The sequence below is a fragment of the Miniopterus schreibersii genome, assembly GCF_964146895.1.
Source record: "Miniopterus schreibersii genome assembly, chromosome: 18".
NCBI lineage: Eukaryota > Metazoa > Chordata > Mammalia > Chiroptera > Miniopteridae > Miniopterus > Miniopterus schreibersii.
The window spans coordinates 31,692,763-31,704,794 of NC_138121.1; the positions used below are offsets into that span (position 1 = coordinate 31,692,763).

The 12,032-nt window shown below is 51.4% G+C and overlaps 1 long non-coding RNA gene across 1 annotated transcript; it reads right to left on the reverse strand.

Moving 5' to 3' along the window:
- Positions 1-1,376: 1,376 nt before the first annotated feature.
- Positions 1,377-11,962, reverse strand: LOC308547699. The gene is made up of 3 exons (XR_013997535.1): positions 11,842-11,962; positions 6,051-6,462; positions 1,377-3,257 (listed from the first exon to the last, which is right to left on the reverse strand). It is a non-coding gene; the product is annotated as an uncharacterized lncRNA (long non-coding RNA).
- Between the last annotated feature and the right edge of the window lie 70 nt (positions 11,963-12,032).

Genomic DNA, 12,032 nt, shown 5'->3' on the forward strand with positions numbered 1-12,032 from the left:
TATGAGTTTGCAAGGCTGTCGCCTCCTCACGGCTTCCTTGGAGAACGCGGGGGGGGGGGGGGGGGGGAGCAGCTCAGCCTCCAGTGGCACCTGTGGCCGCCCCTGCGGTGCTGGTGACGGCGCAGCGGGAGGGGGCGCCGCCCTGACCGCGCCTGAGCCCGCGCGGGGGCCACTCGGTGCTGCGCTGCCTGGCCGCCGGGCGAGCCCCGCGGTGTCCCGCGCCGAGAACGCGCGTGGGCGAGCCTCCGCGGCGCTAGCGCTTCCGCGCCGCCCGATGCTGGCGCCGCGACTGGCACGGGGTTTGCCGCGGGGCGCGCGCTCGGCCCACACGCCTGCGCCTTGCGCCTCCCTGCCAGTCCTGCGGGACCGCGTGGAGCACGCTGCCCGCCAGCCGCTTCTCGTGCGTCCTGAGCCCTCCCAGGCGCTGCGGGGGCAGAGCGCAGATCTGCGGGACACCGCGTCGGGCCACTCATCCCGTGGTGCTGATGGCTCGCCACAGTTGTCTGCAAGCCGGAGACAAGGCCTGTAGCCACGTGTCCGTACCATTGCTGCCACGGGGTTGCTGGGGCTACGCCTGCGCGGTGCCCCTTTCGTGCCGAGCCAGGGACCTTGTGTGTAGGAAGGCCGGCAGGCGGGCAGCCTGCGTTCTGGGGAGGAGGGGCAGCGCCGAAGGGGCTCGGGCTCTGAGCTTCGGTGCGGTGCTGCGCCTAGACGCAGACCAGCTGGTGCTGCGGCCCCCGCCACGTGCAAGTGCTTTTCCTAGCTACCGCCGGAGCCCTGGAGGCGTCACCTCCCATCCCTTCTTTGCTCTCAAGTTCAGCAGCAGCGTCTGGCTCCGAGTGCAGCCGGCTTTTCCAACGCGGAGGTGCTGGGGACGCGCAAGCCCACCCTGGTGCTCCGGACCGGGGGTCGCTGTCCGACCTGCCCTGCTGTCTCATTCCCGCTCGCTCCCAGCCGCGGTCCCCGGCAGCATTCTGACCAAAGCCAAGCCCTAGCTCAGGGCTTCTCCAGGGCGCCGTGGCCAATAGGCAGAGCGCCATGCACCGCCTGGCCTGGCGGGGCTTGGGGCAGCTGATGACAGGTGAGCAGCCCGGGAGTGTCTGAGATGGACAGGTGATGAGATTCCTGGGGATCAGGGTAGGGGAACATAAAACTTTACATTCAATTGCTCACAGAGCAGCCCGAAAGACAGTATTTAAATGCAAATCTTGTCCCTCCTCCACTCAAAATCTTCCCATGCAGCCCTGGCCGGGTGGCTCAGTGGATAGAGGGTTGACCAGGACGCCTGGGTTACAGGTTCCATCCCAGTGTGGTCGGGGCACGTGTGAAATGCAACCAATCCATGTGTCTCTCTCACATCGATGTTTCTCTCTCACACCCCCCCCCCCATGCTCTCTAAAAGTCAATGGGAAATAAAATACCCTCAGGTGAGAATTAACAAAAAACAAAACATTTAAAAAATCTTCCCATGCAATCATCCCACCTCACTCCCAGCAATAGCAAAGTCCTTTCATTGTTTTCTGAGGTCCCATATGATCTGCTCTCATTACCTCTCCGAGCTCATCTCTCACTCTTGCCCTTCCCGCATTCTGTTCCAACCACACCGGCCACCTTACTTTCTTCTACCTGCTCTAGGCCCTTTGCACTGGCCGTCCCCACGATGTCCTTATGGAGCTCTCCCTTGACTCCTTCAAGTCTTCGCTCAAATGTCACCTTCTTACTGAGGCCCCCTGACCACCCAATTTAAAATCGCTATCTCCCAATGCCTACAATCTCTAGCCCTCTCCTGCTGCTTTCGCAGGACATATCACTTTCTATATACCTACTTAGTCTCTTTCTCTGCTACACAGTAGTTCCTTGAGGACCATATTTTAAAATTTTTAAGCAAGTTTTAAGATACACAATTGCACAACTTTTAAGTATCCAGCCTGATGAATTTTCACATGTATACACACCCTTGTAACCATTGCCTAGATCAAACTATAGAACATTTCTATCACCCCGAATAGCTCCATGAAGTCAGGTTTTTTTTAAAAATCCTCATCTGAGGATATTTTTTCCATTGCTTTTCAGAGAGAGTAGAAGGGAGAGAGAGAGAAACATTGATGTGAGAGAAACAGATCAATTGTCTGCCTCCCACATGCACCCTGACAGGGCTGGGGATCAAGCCTGCAACTGAGGTACATGCCCATGGCAGGAATCGATCCCGGGACCCATCAGTCCTTAGGCCGATGCTCCAACCACTGAGCCAAACTGGCTAGGGCCATGAAGTCAGATTTTTACAAAAATGTTTTGTTCACTGTTGAATCACCAGCACCTATGAGAGTGGCCAGCACTCAGTAAATATTTGTAGAATTAATAATAGTAATAACAATAACATAATAGTTACAGTTTGTTAAATGGGTGACACATTATATGCGAGATGCTGGGCTAAGAGAGGTTGTTATTGCAGAAGGTCACATGCTCTTTTTGTTTTAATCCCTGCCCAAGGATGTGTCATTTTTTAAAATTGATTTGAGAGAGAGAGAGAGAGATTGACTGAGGTTTGAAATTGGCAACCTAGGTATGTGCCTGGACCAGGAATTGAACCTGCAACCTTTGCGATGCATGGACGATGCTCCAACCAACTGAGCCACCCGGTCAGGGCCACATGCTCTTCTCTTTATTACAGTGTAAAATGTGAACAATATGGTGGGGGAGAGAGATAAAATAATAATAGCTAATATTGAATGCTTAACTTTTCTGCTAGTCTTTGAGGTAGTTTCTACAATAAATTGTAATAATTCCTTTTTCCTGGAGAGGGTATGGGGGAAGGGCCGGAGCTCAACTCTCTTGCCAAGTTTGTTCAGCTAGAAAGTGGCAGAGCCAGGATTTGAACCCAGGCCCACTTGCTTCCAGAGCACAAGTTTTTAACCACTTTTTGTTTTGTTCTGTTTATTTGTACTGCTGCACAAAGACTTATAAATAGTCCAGACTTATGAACTGAGTGGTAAGTGCTTTTATATGTAATGTATGTATATTATATAATGTATTCCTAACAGCCAAGACCTGGACGCAGGTCTTTTTATCAGCCCCATTTTATAGAAGAAGTAGTTGAAATCACTGCTCCGCGGAAGAAATCACTGAGCAGGTGGCCGCTCTGTGCAGCAGGACTCTGTGCAGTTGGACGCTGACCGTGGTCCTGAATATATTACACTACGGCTCAGGATTTCCCCATAACCCTGGAGTTAGGAGGTCCTCACCCAATCTTTTCAGTCCTGAAAAACAGCGGGAGGTGAGAGAAAAGTTAGGGGATACTCAGAGGGAAGCTAGGGTTTCTTAGAAATGAAGACATGGACTTCAATTAATTTATTCATGAAAGCTCAAGCTCGACTCTGGAGCCAAGAGGCATGAACCAAAATCCTACCACAAGTGTGATCTTGGGCAAATCATGTCACCTCTCTGATGCTCTATTTTATCCTCTGTAAAATGTGGATAACAATGCCAACAACATCATGAATTAATAGAACAGTTCCTGGCATGCAGTAAATATTTGATTTTTTAAATTTTTTTTTTAGTAATCTATTTTAATAATTACCTCAGACCAAGCCTGTGCCCACTGCTTCCTGTTCTAAGGCCACACTTTCTAGCCAGACAAGGGTACTCAGCACAGCCACTGCCTAGCCCTTGGGGCCTTGGTGAGCAAATTACCCCAGTGCTGCCCTGACAAGTGCCGTGGTTGCTGCCAGGCCTCCAAAGGTGACTGGCACCAATGCCTGTTAGCCCAGTCCCCAGTAAGCCCCACTGCCCTTGAGAGGCCACTGGTCTGCACTGTCACTGAGACATCCACTTACCTGCATTTGGGGGAGCCCTCTATGGATTCTCTGGCCCCTGTCTACTGCCTGGCAGATCTCTGTGACACAGCCCATGCCAACCTTGAGCCTTTTAGTCTGGATTTGACCCCACTTCTGTGGCCAAATCGCTGTACCGCCTCCCAGATCCTCTTAGCTTGTGGTCTGAGGCTGGACATGAGTCCAAAAGATCTCAACAGGCCCCATCCACCATCCCTCATTGTCCTTAGTACCCTCAGGTTACCCATAGTGACCCCTCTTTTCCTGCTGATGCCCCCCTTTGACTGTCCCACTGGTCCTCAAAGATGTCCATTCCAAGATTCCTAGTGGCCCTATTCCTCCCCTACCAATGGCTACTCATCCCCTCCTCACTGACCTGCTTGACTCCTCACTGACTCTCCACTTGTCATTAGTCACCACCCCTGAGACCCCTATTACCCTCCATTAACTATCCAGGGTCCTCAATTAACTCCCTAATTGATTCCCCTTTAACCCACAGGCTCATACCTGACTTTCCCACTGACCCTCCCTTTCACCCCCATTGAGCATCCCATTAACCCACTGCCCCGCCCCAATGGACCCTACTGCTGTTAAATTGACTTGCCCATTAACCCCACTTACTATCCTGTTGACCCCACCCCACGCCCCTACCCCACTGATCTGCACTGAGCTGTCCCTTGACCTTCCCAGGGACCCAGGGACTGGCCCATTAGTGCCCACATTTACACCCCCGTGGAGCTTCCCATTGAGCGAGTTCCCACACCACCCGACTCTCCCATTAAGCTTCCTGCTGTCACTGACTCCTCCCTTGGATTCTCGGGCCTTTAATTATCCCAACTGAGCCCCTCTTTGACTAATTTTCTCACTCACTGAGGCTTCCAGAGTGTCCCATTAATTCATTGACTCACCCTCTGACCTCACCCCCATTTACCCTCCAACTGAGCCTCCCCATTGCCACCCAAAGCCACCTCCTAAGCCTTCTCTTGGTCCTCAGTGACTTAGGGATTTGTCCACCCACTTTCTCCACTTGCCCTCTTCTTGATCTTCCCATTAATCCCCATGTGATCCGCTGATGCCCTAATTATTCTTTTCACCCCTCATTGAGCTCCCCGACCCCTTTTTAACTCTGACCATCCAATCACTCTATTATTGATCCCCCGTTAAATCTTTTACTGACCCTCCACTTAGCCTCCAACTGACCTCCTAGTGAACTCTCTTGTGATCCCTAATGACTACCCTCATTAACCAGTCATTAACATTTCCCTTGACCCGTCTCTGATCCTCCACTGACATTTCCAAGAATGTCTGCTGACCACTTCCACCCCCCCCTTTCCCCGCTGTTCTCCCCACCCATATGCCCCCCCTGTAGGTGGGTGGAATTCTGGAATCACTCCCTTTCTTTCAGGGTCACTGCCTCCACATTTACTACCAGGGCCTCCAACTCTACCTAGACACAGACTTCGGTTTCTCACAGACCTAAAACTGGGACAGCCTGGCACATGTGCTGCTGTGAAGGCCCTACCTGTGTGGACTCTGTGGCCCAGGGGACCCAAGCGGTCCCCCTGAGAACTTGCCCAACACCTGGAAGGTGGCAGACATTTACTGCCAGGCTGTGGCCCAGTCAGGAGGCCCCTCTGCCCCAGCCCATGCCGTGGCAGCACACTCTCTCAATTTGCAGGGGACATTTACTGCAAGCTGCTGGAGGTGGCCAAGGCTCCCCTGGGGCCCTGCTATGCAGCCCTGAACCCACTCCCATTCCTAAATGACTGCCTGGATGATGTGTGCTGCCACCGTGGCACCCGTCACTCGGCCTGCCCAGCCCTGACTACCTACACTGTCAGGCTCTGGGCACGTGCCTGCAGCGCTGGAGGACGCCTGACTTCTGTGAGTGTGCGAGGATTGGCAGAGATAGGTGAAGCTCGGGAGAGCTCCAATTTGGGCCACCAGGGGACGGACAGGAGAGGAGCAATGGAGAAGTTCAGTTCTGGGTGGACGGGGCCAAGCAAAGAAAGATGGGACCCGCAGAGGAGTTAGGACTAGGGTTGTAAAGCGGCCAGGCCTGGAGGGAAGCTGACGTTTCATTTTCAGCATCCTTCTGCCTTTTGTGCCTTTTATTTATTTTGAGAGTAAACTGATTAAAGCTGGGGACAGTGAAAAAGGAGGGGCCCTTATAAAGGTTTCCCCAGAGTCCTGTTCCCACCAATAGGACTGAGGGCTTACCCATCCAATCCAACCGGAGCTGCAGCTCCAATCTGTCAGAGTGGCTCTATTCTGACCAATCAGGACAGTGCCTTTGGACCAATCAAACTGAGGATTTGGTGTTCTTATTTGCATGACGATGACCAGTTAGCTGTGCAGACCAATCCAGGGACCAGGGGCGGGACATCTGTCTATATAAGCCACCCCCTGGGCTTGGAGAGCCATCTTCCACTCAGACCTTGTTTCCCCGCTGGAGTGGAGCCGCCTAAGAGGGCTCTCCAGGGATAGTCGCAGCTCCGGGCAGCCATTCCACAGCAGTGGGGTTTCACAGCAGTCCTGTGTTATGGTTGAGCTGTTTGCATTGAGTAAAGTTTCCTTCTTCACCGCACCCCAAACTGGAGATTCCTGTTGGCGTTTAAATGGTGCCAATGACCTTCAGTTGACAATTAGAAAGGGAAATGTAAGTCCTAAGCACTTGCCTTTGCCATCCGCCTGCTGCCTGACTTGTCCACCCTGAAGCCACTACGGACCTGTGCACAGACCTGTGATGGGAACTGTGTCCTGCCTGCCAGCCCTGCTCACTGTTCCACCAGTTGCTGAGGGCTCTGAGTGTGACTCTGGCCTCATCGTTGATGGCACAGACTGTGTGTCCCAGGACCACTAGGGCTGCTTCTACAAATAGACACTACATCCCTGTATGGGAGGTCCCAGGCCTGAGTGGGTGGGCACAGTCTCCCAAACCCCGTTATAAGATGTTCCCTGTACCTCACTATATCAGCCAGCATTTTCAGTTGCAACTGACAGAAAACGATGCCAACTACCTTAAATACAGCACGAAATAATATTACTTTTATTTGTGTAAAGTTGAGGCATGCAGGCGAGGCTGGATTCAAAGACTCAAATGATGTCACTAGGACTTGAGTTTCTTTCATTCCTGCCTTTTCTCTGTGTTGGCTTTTATATTAAGCGGGCTCTAGGTCCAACAGAGGCTCAGGATTACAGTGGTTTAAACTTGACACAGCTTATTTTCCTCCAATGAGTAGCCCAGGTGTAACCAGCTTGGTTCCTCCAAGTCAGGGACACGGGCTTCTCTCATGTGGCTCTGCCTCCGCTGTGGTATTGCCCTCATCTGCCCCCCCCCACATTGAAGCAAGTTGGAAAGGAAAAAAGAGGGGACAAGGTTGGCCCTCCTCCCTTTCAGGGCACAACCCAGAAGTGGCGCCTATCACTTCTGTGCAATTCCTATTGGCCAGAACTTCATGGAAGGGTTCCACTTGGCTGCAAAGGAGATGAAAGATGTATCTCTAGCTGGGTGGCCATGTGCAGCTAAACATTCTAATTCTAGGGAAGACATGGAGGGTGGATATTTGAAGACAACCACAGCATTATTCTCAAGCCACTTTTAGGCTTGTGGGGCAGTGGTGGTTTACTTCTCCAGGTTTATGACATCCAGTTTAGCAATCTCAGCGGGAAGACAGCACTTCTCCCTCAACAGTTCCAGCAGGAGTCCGAGCACTGGCTCTTATTGTCCCAGTGTCATTCATCCACCCATTCCTAAACTGTTCACAGAGGCCGAGGCATGTGGTACTCCGATTTGTATCTAACTGGCCAGACCTGGGGCATGTACCCAGAACTTGAGCCAGAGGGTAGGTATATCACCCAGGAAACCCCATAGACTGGAAGTGGGGCTAGTTCTCCAAAGAAATTGGGAGGCTGTTACCAGAAAACCATGGATGGACCCTGGGAAGCAAAGTGTTCCCTTCAAGGTTCTGAAGCTCCTTGAGTCCATTGGAAAGTAAACAAAGACACCGCCCCCCCCCCGGATGCTTTAGTTGTCTTGAAGATTCAAGGCCATTGGATGGGAGGGGGGGGGAATGATGTTTAAACCCTAGGACAACCTGGGAATGAAGAGATGCCCACAATGGGAGGAACAAGGCGTAAGAGCAGATACATCCGCAATTGCATATCCACTCCACGCCACAAAAATCAAATGCAGTGCACAAAGCTTGACTGCACCCTGGTACGAAAAGAACACTTATAGATATTTGAGAGACAATTGGAGAAACTTATCAATTTTATTATTCAATCTCATAGGGAAAAATATCTCAATGGATTTTTAGTTTGTATTTGTCTTATTAGAAGGTTAAGCACCTTTTCAAATGCCTACGGAACATTTGTATTTCCTTTCCTATTAACTTTCTGAATAACCTTTGCCCATTTTTTATATTGGGTCACTGGCCTTTTTCTTTTCAATTTCTAGGAATTATTTATGTATTAGGGAAATTAGTCCTTCGTGATGTGTTACACATATGCTTCACTGTTTATCTGTTATGTTCATAATGGTTTTTTGGATCTGATTTTGAGTCTGTCTGCTCTGCAAGTTGGGGAGGCACTGGTCCTGCCTGGCTGCCAGGAATGCTGTACTTGTTTGAGTGGCCAAGACCTCTAGTGCTGGTCCTTTTCCTGCCCACAGGGCACAGGCTGAATCCTGGATGGGGGTGTGCAGTACTGTGAGGCTGAGGAGGGTGCCATGTGTCGCCCAGTGCCTGTGGGCCTCTTCAACACCTTTCTTTTTTTTAATCCTCACCTGAGGATATTTTTTTTTTCCATTGCTTTTCAGAGAGAGTGGAAGGGAGAGAGAGGGAGGGGGAGGGGGAGGGGGAGGGGGAGGGGGAGGGGGAGGGGGAGGGAGAGGGAGAGGGAGAGGGAGAGGGAGAGGGAGAGGGAGAGGGAGAGGGAGAGGGAGAGGGAGAGGGAGAGGGAGAGGGAGGGAGAGGGAGGGAGAGGGAGGACTATCGATGTGAGAGAGACACATCGATTGGTTGCCTCCCGCATGGAGCCTACAACGGAGGTATGTGTGCTTGGCTGGAATCGAACTTGGGACCCTTCAGTCCTCCGAGCCAACGCTCTAACCATAGAGCAAAACCTGCCAGGGCCTCTTGACCACTTTTAATGGCTTTGGTGGGCTTGCATCCATGCCTGTTATGCCCTAGGCCTTTAAGCTAGCTACATAGGTGGGTTCAAGTCCCCAAGATCTTGACTGGTTCCATGTCATTGCTGATTTCCCACCCTGTCCTTGCTGTGCTTCCCCCCAACCATGGGTAATCCTTGGCTTTAGGGATGGCTGTGCACCTGTGGGAGCCAATCAGGAAATATGGGTAAGGGACTTCACTTCCAGCCAAAACCTTGTGCAGCCTGACACTCATTCCTGGGGCCTAGTGACCCCTCACTGACCTCCCATGGCCTTTTGACATAGAACTGTTCTCCTATGACCCTCTGATCTCACCTTGATCTCCATTGGCTCAAAGTCCTTTCCCTGATCTCCCATGACCCTCTAGACCCCACATAAACTTCACCCTGGACTTCTCAGGACCCTCTGGCCTTACCTTTCCCCAAGACCTGCTGAACTCCTAGGAACTACTGAGTTATAGAAGCTGTAATAAGGAAAGCACAGGCCACAGTGATCACGGCTGAGATGGGGGAAGCACAGGCAAACTGTTGGATCCCAGAGGAGGTGCCCCTAGTTTAGGGCATCAGTGAAGGCTTTCTGAAGGAGCTGACAAATGAGCCGAGGTCTCAAGTGAGGCTGGGGAAGAAAGCAGGTAGGAGCACTGCAGAACAAGGCCAGGAAAAGGGAGGGACTTTATTTTGGGACTGTGGTGAAAATCAACTAATGAGTATAAAATAGCACACTAAATGTCCATGAACTTAGGGTCAAGAAGGCTGTTGATGACTTAATAAATCACTAGGTCATGCAAGAAAACTGGGAAAATCACACATCTTTTACCATCCATCTTTGGTGTACATTGACTAATAAAATGAGTTCTGAGGAATGGGGGGCGGTGTTACCAGATCCAGGGAGCAGGGGAGCAGCACCTGGACTGCAAGGCTGAGGAATGAGATTTAAGTGGAGACAGCAGGCATAGACACTGCCACCGACAAGTCGCCCATGCTCAGCCGGGAAGAGGGAGGACATCTTAGAACTGATTTATTATAATGATAATTTTGAGATGTGAGAAACTCAGAGGTGTTTAAGTGCTGATGGGAAGAAACCAGAAAAGGAGAGGTTGGAAATACAGCAGAGAGATGCCAGGGTGGAGGATACCTGTTTTCCAAGGAACATGGAAGCCAGAGAGCAGCAGAAGAATTGGAATCTGGGCAAAGTGGGTAGTATTTACAAGAGAAAAACAAACCTGAAATCCCATGCAGAGAAATAGAATCTAGCTGTGAGTCAGAGACTAATTATAGGAGTAGGAGGATGGGCCAGCGAGAGACCAGCTAGGGTATCTGCTAGGGTATCTGGCAGGCAAGCTAAGCTAGAGCCTTTGGTTAAAGGGTCGAGACCCCTGACTGTGCCTTTTAAATGTCTACTGTAACCTTGCTCAAGTGACTCAACCTCTCTCTGGGCCTCAGTTTGCTTATCCACAAAAAATAGTAATAATAGTACCCACCACATAGGATAGCTGTGAGGATACATGCTGGGCATATAATAAGTGCCCAGTAAGTCTAAGCTCTTGTTGCCACTTTTATATTATTATTATTGGAGAGGCAGTATATATAGCAGAGTGGTTAAGAACACAGGTCATGAGATCAGAACCCCTGGGGTCAAAGCCTGACTCTGCCACTTAGCCAGATAAAGCTGGGCAAGCTATGTTATTTCTCTGGGCCTCAGTTTATCAGTAAGAGGTAAGAGGCATATAGTATAGCATATAGTACTGCAGATCTATCTTGTCAGTATTGGTGAGGATTTAATATCATTTAGCAAAAATGCTTAAACTATTTTAAATATTCACTATTTTTAGAGAAATGTATTATATAAAATAACAAATTAGGTGACAATATATTAAAATATCAATTGCATCGTGTTATATTGCATATTATATTAATATGTGTCATACATTACCCAGAGGGGTTTTTTTTCCTTTAAAGCTCCCTTTTAGGAAAGTGTTTACTATGGAAATTTTCAAGCATCACAAAGGAGAATAGTGTTATGAAACCCTGTTACAATCAAAAATATTTTGCCATTCTTGCTTTCATTGTTTCCTCTCACTCTTTTTGTTTTAGTCGTGCTGGAAGATTTTAAAGCAAATTCCAGACTATATTCCTCTAACAAAGACTTGGCTATATATTTCTGATAAAGACACCCGCAGGATTCACAGAGGTTTCAGAGCACCCCTAGGCTCCCGAACGCCGGCCCGCGTCCCCGCCCCTAACGCGCCTCCCCTCTCCGCAGGTGAACGGCCCAGGGGTGTGGGGTTGTGGTGCACGCCGGCAGAGGCCTCCTGGGTCACCACGCTGGGGCCCCCACGCTCCGGGTGGCGTTCGAACCCGAGGGGGCCGTGGCCTTGCGGGCCTCCCCGCGCTACTTGGACGCCTCCTGGCAGCCTGCGAGGGCTACAACGGAACAGCAGCCGACGACCCGTTACTCCCGGGAGGACTTCGGGGTGACAGCTCCAGGCACGCGGGCTTCAACCGCTGGCTAGGACCCTCGGTCTCCCGCCCCGCGCCCCGCCCGGCCCCGCCCCGCGCCGCCCCGCCCGGTAGGGGGCCTGGCCACCCGACGCCGTGCGCCACGGGCTGCCGATGGGGGCTCGGCGCGCCCACTCTCTCTGCTAGTCTTCCCCTTGCACGGAGAACCTGGCCCTGCCCGCCGTGACCAATACTTAACCGCACGTCCCCAGGGCTGGGACTCCTGACACACCGAGCTTCCCGAGATTGTTTTAATAACGATGACCAAAAAATGCTAGTGCCTGTCCACTCTCCCAATGTCCCCCCCGCCTAGAAGAGGGGACGGGCACGTGTCCTAACTAACCTCCGGCTCCCGCCTCTCCCGGGACGCAGGGGTTAAGGTCAGAATCTCCAGCGGCCTCTCCCCTTCCTCTCTGGAATCCCAGAACTGCGGTCGCCTCAAGGACACACGTTCCCTGTGGGGCGTGCCGGATAACCAGGAGCTCCGCCCCTTACTGACGACGCTATGACGCAACCGCAGCGACAGCCAATGGG